Here is a 7,205-nt window from a genome sequence, read left to right on the forward strand (position 1 = left end):
TGCCCATTTCTTCAGTGGATTATTTGTTTTTTGGGTGCTGAGTTGGATAAGTTCTTTATAGATTTTGTATACTAACCCTTTATCTGATATGTCATTTGCAAATATCTTCTCCCATTCCATCACTAAATCATCTTTAATATTGTTGATTGTTTCCTTTGCAGTACAGAAGCCTTTTATCTTGATGAGGTCCCAATAGTTCATTTTTGCTTTTGATTCTTTTGCCTTAGGAGATGTGTTGAGTAAGAAATTGCTGCAGCTGAGGTCAAAGAGGTTGTTGCCTGTTTTCTCCTCTATGGTTTTGACGGTTTCCTGTCTCACATTTAGGTAGTAGATGGAACTGGCGGGTATTATGTTAAGTGAAATGTCAGTCAGAGAAAGAGACCATTTGTTGTCACTCATATGTGGAACTTGAGAAACTTAATAGAGGACTATGGGGGAAGGAAAGGGGAAAAAATAGTTTCAAATACAGAGGGAGGCAAACCATAAGAGACTCTTGAATGTGGAGAATGAACTGATGGTTGATGGGGGTGGAGGCCGGAATGGGTGATGGGCATTGAGGAGGACACTTATTGGGATGAGCACTGGGTGTTGTATGTAAACGATGGATCATGGGAATCTACCCCCAAAACCAAGAGGATGCTATACAAACTGTATGTTAACTAATAAATTGTTGATAAATTATATGTAAAAAACATATAATTATATATAAAAATATAAAATTGATAACTGACTTATCAATTATAGGCATTGAAATAAATAGCTTTAAAAACTTAAAAAGATATTTGTTCAGTGCATCAGTGATCTTTAAATTAACATATCCAACGTAAAAGTATTTCTATGCCCTCACAGTTACTTTTCAAAATGTATTTTCATTCTGGGAAATAACACTAACTATACACTACTACCCTCATTGGTAAAGCCAAACAATAAAACATCATCTTTTACTAATTCCTCTTGTCTATGTCCTCATCCAATAATTATTATGAACTACTTTTGTTCAGTATTTCTCATATTCAACGTGATTACTACTACTGTTGCTATTACTACTACTACTGCTACCACCATGTTTTAGGGCATCTATCATTTTATTTAAATAATGAAATATTCTCCCAATTGGTTTCTCATTCCTCCATTCTTGCTCACCTTCTTAAGAAGTCTCCTCCCCCAAAACCCATTCTCAACAATCAGACAGGTATCTTTCTGAAATTTTAAAGTGAACATGTCTTTTCTTTGTCACATAAAATGGATCAGTGATTCCACTTGCCCTCAGATATCTCCCGTCAATTAGGTTGCCTCATAAAAAGTTTTTTATAATCTCACCACTCTATCTCCTCAGTCCCTTCTCTCTCTGGTCTTCTGCTACCCACACCTGCATGGTGCTCACACACCCTCCGCTCGCTAGAAGCCCTCATCCTTTGAATGGACTTCTGTGATTTTTTACTTGCTGTCCAGTCTTCTCAACCACTCTGCAAGTTTGGCTTAGATATCACTTCTTTTGGGATGTTTACATTCCCATCCCATCTCCTTTAAATCGTTGTTTAGATGTCTCATTTATAATAAAAATGACCATGTGCAACACACTCACTCCCCATCATTCCAAACCCCTTTACTATGTTAGGCTTTGTCTATGTATCCATAATACCTTTCATCACTATATAAGTAATATGTATAGAATAATATGTTGATATAATAATTAATATTATAATTTATGTACTTCCTTTCCCTATTAAAATGAAAGCTTCAACATTTTATTATCTCTCTTTTTTACTGATATATTGCAAATGCCTAGAATGGTGCCTGGCTCATACTTATTCAATAAATTTATAATAGGATGAGGATGAGGATGAGGATGATGATGATAATATTACCTGACCCATAAGGTTGTTGTGATCTTAAATAATTGCACAATTCCTGGTACATGATAAGAGCCATATAAATATTAGATGAAGTGCAACATTTTAAGATAACAATCACCAATATCTACTTACTCATTCAAAAGCTTCAAAGAAAAGAAATTGATTCAAGGGCCAAATGATGAGCAGTATTATAGGACACTGCAATATGTTACTGGAAGCCCTTCTCCCTTTCAGGACTGAAGCTGAGAGTGTTAAGAGGTAGTAGCTCGCAAATGAGTCCCTCCTCTCATGACTGACCTTGGCCAATAGGCTATTTTACTCAAGGTCACAGCTCCTTTCTGGAAGAAACCTGCATCTTACAAGTGGCCAATGCAGGGACAAAGGATCTCACAAGTGGCCAGTGCAGGGGTATGAAGAATCTTACAAGTGGTCAATACAGGGGTATAATTAGAAGCAATTGTGCAGAAGCCAACCAGCTCCAGAACTCCCTGTGCAATCAATCACCCTTAAGGTGACTTCCCAGTAGCCCAACTTCTGTCTCTGTCCAATTCTGATTCCTTCATTTGCCAAGAGGTTATTCAAGAGACCACTTTCCAATAAAACTCCTGCATACAAATCATCTCAAGAAGATACACGAGATAAAGTATTAGGCATATGAGAAGTCTGAGGGGTGAAGAATGGTAATTACAAGGAAAATAGACTTTGATGGTTGTATCTGGGAGTAATAGGTGTTTGGGAAAAAGAAAATGGGAGCCTAGGGTTAGCAATTAAAGCTGAAGGTGAAAGATGGAGGGCCTGCCTGGCAGCATTTAAGAACAGAAAAGGCTGAGGCCCAGGACTAAATCATAAGGGTAGCAGAACCGAAGAGAATATTGGATTCTCAGTTCTAGAAGGTCTCCTCCACCAAGGCCAGAATCCTGGAGGAGGAGTGGCAGCATGAGTTAGTGCTGGGAATCCATGTTGAGGCACCTGGAAAACATGAATTCCTAGACACCTGTGAGCCTTCCAGGCATCCCATTTTGGCCACTGCTTAAAGACAGTATGGACTCTGCTCTGCAGTTTAATACGTGATCCTTTAAGGGAAAAACAAATGAAAAATAAAAGGCTTAATTCTGCCTGTTAAAATAAGGGAAGAATCCCTTTTCTTAAAGCACTGACTTTAGAAAACGTGTAAATTCTTTCTCTACTACTTTGAAATGTATGTGAATCTTTTTAAAAGCTAAATAAGTCTCTTGTCAGTTTTATAACCCAGTAATGTTTTTCTTAAGAATCTGGGAACCATCTCTTTGAAATGTAATCTTCAAAGAAGACAGCCCCTTTATCTCCCAGTTTCTATGGGAGGATAAGAGCCGAATTTCAGAGGCCCTTCACTTCAAGCTGTAAAATTACCCTAGTCATAATGATAGGAGAGATTCATCTGTCCTTTGGATAAAGCCAGTTAGCAAACACAGATGACCACTCCAATTGCTAGGTAGATTTGAGAAAAACGTGTGACAAATGGTCTAAGTTCTCTGACTTGAACTAGTTATTGTTTATCTTGAGAACATGTGTGTAATGCGTTGTATCTACTTGGCTCTATAAGAGAGTGAGATTTCTTTCTGTCTTGGCAACCTGTTAATGGATTTCCTGTGATGCACACTGCACTCTATTACAGTGCTTGTTCAATAATAAAATCATTTCTTTCTCTTCTACCTTTGTGGAGAAGGCTTTCCGGCTTGGAAGGAAAATTTGTCTTTAATTGTATTTCTCCAACTCCATCCTCAGGTCAGCCCATACCTTCTTCTGAGCACCAGATCAATACGGACACGGGTCAGCTAAGGAAGAGACAGCACTATGTGCCAGAGGAGCTGAGGATATGACTAAGATGAACACTTGTGAGCCTGGAGTGGATCTGAGCACAGTGGATCAACTAAAATAGAAAGCCAAATAAGAGAATGTTTCAACACAGACACATTTCCAGGAGATGGATTGAACCCCCTAGTAGAGGTCTCAGGAGACCTTTTCAGTGTTGTTGCTGGAGGACTTGGAAGCTCAGAAAAAGTGATGTCCCATATTAAGTGTAGTTAAAATGGTGGCACTGCAGTGGCAAATTCTGCAGGGCGGAATGAAAGGGTCTGTTGAGGAGGCCTTGCTGATCTGGCGCTGCTGTGAGACCCAAATGCTTACCTGCTGACCCTACTTGTTGGAAGGATCTGCCTGGAGCTCTCCTTATCAACACGACAAGGAGTGCTTCCCTCATTCGATCAGAGCAAGAAAGAGTAGAAATCTTAGCAGAATCACAAAGAAGTAGTGCCTATCTTCTGTAGGCCAGGGATGACGATGGGAGAGGCTTTTACAGAACTGGGCTCCCTGATAGCAGTGGGAATAACAGGATCCCAAAATAACAGAAAAAAATGGAAGTGTTCAACCCCCATGGATGCGGAGTGTCAGGATGAGCAGCCAAAGTGACATGGCAGCCACCTGAGCTTCAGGAGTTGATGAAATCATTAATGGGAGGTGGCCTTTCTAGATATATGTGACCAGAAAAGATATTGTCCAATCTATAGAATCAAGAATTAAAGAACAGATGATCAGGAGGCTGCAAGCAACCACTTCCATGAAAAGCCACAGCCTCTTTCCCGGTTTCTGGACATGAGCCAGCTTTCAAGTCTGGAATCCATTTCCTGAAGGAGAGGCTGGGTCTCAAGCAAGATGTACCCTGAAACACCATGGTGAGTATATAAGGTAAGGATTCCCCTAGTTCATCCCCAAAAGACCTACAGCCATTTACTCAGATCCTGTATATTCCTAAAAGGGAAATACTCATACATTTTGAGGTTGGGCACAGGGTCTGAGTATTCACTGATACCTGGGAATACAAAGCATCATCACCATGTTCCTCTAGGAGAGAGTAGAGGGTATGTGTGAGTCAGGTAAAAATGGACTCCTGGCCCAGGTCCAATTCATATTAAGTCCATTGGGACCAGAGACCCTTGTAATGGATTGGGCATAGTAGTTGGCAGAGCTTTTACAGGGGTCCTTGGTTTGGTGAGGTTAAGACTTCTCATAGCATAGAAGACCAGGTGAGAAGCCTTTGAAATCACTCCCATCCTCTGCTGCCAAGATAGTAAATCAATCCATTATACTGCACCCTGGCATCTAGGTGAGAGATTAATACCAGCCTTTAGGACCTAAGGACTACTGGGTGATGCTCTGCATTAGATATCCATTTAATTCTCCAGTCTAGACCAGCAGTTGGCAAACTCTGTGAAAGGACAGATAGTAAATACTTTAGGCTTTGTGAGACATACAGTCTCTGTCACATTATCAATCAACTTTGCTTCTGTAGCACAAAACAGCCATAGATAATACCTAAACAAATGTGTGTGGCTGTGTTCCAATAAAACTTTATTATTAAAAGCTAAGGGCCAGATTTGGCCCACAGGTTATAGTTTGCTCACCTGCACTCTAGACAATATTAAATAATAATGACTCATTGGGGCGCCTGGGTGGCTCAGTCGGTTAAGCATCCAACTTCGGCTCAGGTCATGATCTCACCATTTGTGAGTTAGAGCGCAGCGTCAGTCTTTGTGCTGACAGCTCAGAGCCTGGAGCCTGTTTCAGACTCTGTGTCTCCCTCTCTCTCAGACCCTCCCCTGCTCATGCTGTCTCTCTCTCTCTCAGAAATAAATAAAAAACATTTAAAAAGTTAAAAAAAAAAAGAATAATGACTCACATTTATTAAGAATTTACTATATGCCACATATGATCAAATTCTTATATTTATTGTTTTGTACCCCTTACTATAGCCATATAGTTTAAATCCATTATTGATGCTATTTTTAAAACATAGTTGTTTTTGCTATGCATAAAATTTAAAAAAATAGTTAGATTTTCAATAAGAAAAGAAAGAAACCAATAGAAACATAGTCACATTATATGCCTATGACATTCACAGGAGATACAATTCCAAAGCCACTTAACATATAAAAAGATGCCAGTGAGATACTATTATATAGGAACGAGCATCTCAGAGCAGTAGATTATATTCCTGTTCATTAATAAGCAGGTCTCATCTCGGAAAAGGAGTATACTTCCCTGTCTCATTGGGGTCAGGCTTGGCACGTACCTCAAAATTGTTGTGTGACATACAGTCTCTCCCTTGCATCAGACTTGGCCTGGTGAAGCGTCCCTTACCCTGACTGCAGGAGTGGTCAGGTGACCTGCTTTGGAAAACAAATGTGGACACGAATGAGGCATGTCACTTCTTTAGAGCAGCTTTAGAAGCCAGCTCACAGCTACGAAGTCTTTTCCCTCTGCCACAGGACAACGTGCCGGAGGCCATGGAGAGAGCAGCCAGTGATGAACGACGGGCTTGCAACACGAGGGACACGGGTGATCAGGACTCCTTATGTCTCTGTAATGCTTATAAAAGTTGGTGATCACCACTCAGCCAGGATCTGAACCTCAGGATCCTTGTTAGCCACATGCCCCCGGCCAAGCTGCTAACCCTCACTCTGCCTTCCTTTCCAAATCTGTAAAATGTAGATAACGACAATATTTTTAGAGGTAAGTCTGACCTGAGAATTAGGTGAATGAGCACCTGGAGCATGTGCAGAGTGCTGGGTGTTTGGCAGAGAGCCAGGGCTATCTCCATGGTTCAGTTTCCTTGGGGAAACCTATACCAGCTATGCTAAAAAGCTGATTTGGGTTTCAGAATCAGTAGCTACTGATAAAATGTGTTGCCCTTCTTTATTCTTGAACCTTCTCCTGCTGTTATTTTGCATCAGGATATTTGTTTGGAATCTGAGATCCCAGAGGAACAGAGAATCACTTGGTAGCCCCCCCCCCCCCAAAGCTCCATTAGCATTTTCATCAAGCCTGGCAGATGGCCCCTCAGATAGCCTAAGAAGGGAAGATGGTAAGGGTCAGGAGACTGGAAAGAGTTTTCTTACTAAGTAGAATGTTTATTTAAAAGAAAAAGAAAAAGGAGAGATAGAATTGTCCACAGGAAAGAATAAAAGAAATCTGAAAGTCATAGTAATTTTATCTAATCTTCGAATTGTCATGTAGAGGAGAGTCATTCTTTTTGATGCCCAGTGAAGTTTGGTATTGTAAGCACTGTGATATTTACATATGAAAAGCATCTAGCTAATTATATTCTGACTGTTCCGACCTGTGCGGAAAAGATAATCAAAACAAAAAAGAGTCAGGAAGAACATACAACATTCATAAGCAATCTAAAGGGGCTCGGCCTCTGGAGAAGTGGGGAGTGCAGTGTGTTTCCTAAACTTGAAGAGTCCCATCAGTGATGGTATCATTGGGCGTGGAGACTTAAGGAACCTCAGCGTTCAGTTCAGTTTAGCGCAG

This window comes from Crocuta crocuta, unplaced genomic scaffold, assembly GCF_008692635.1.
Source record: "Crocuta crocuta isolate KB4526 unplaced genomic scaffold, BGI_CrCroc_1.0 scaffold101, whole genome shotgun sequence".
Taxonomy (NCBI): Eukaryota; Metazoa; Chordata; class Mammalia; order Carnivora; family Hyaenidae; genus Crocuta; species Crocuta crocuta.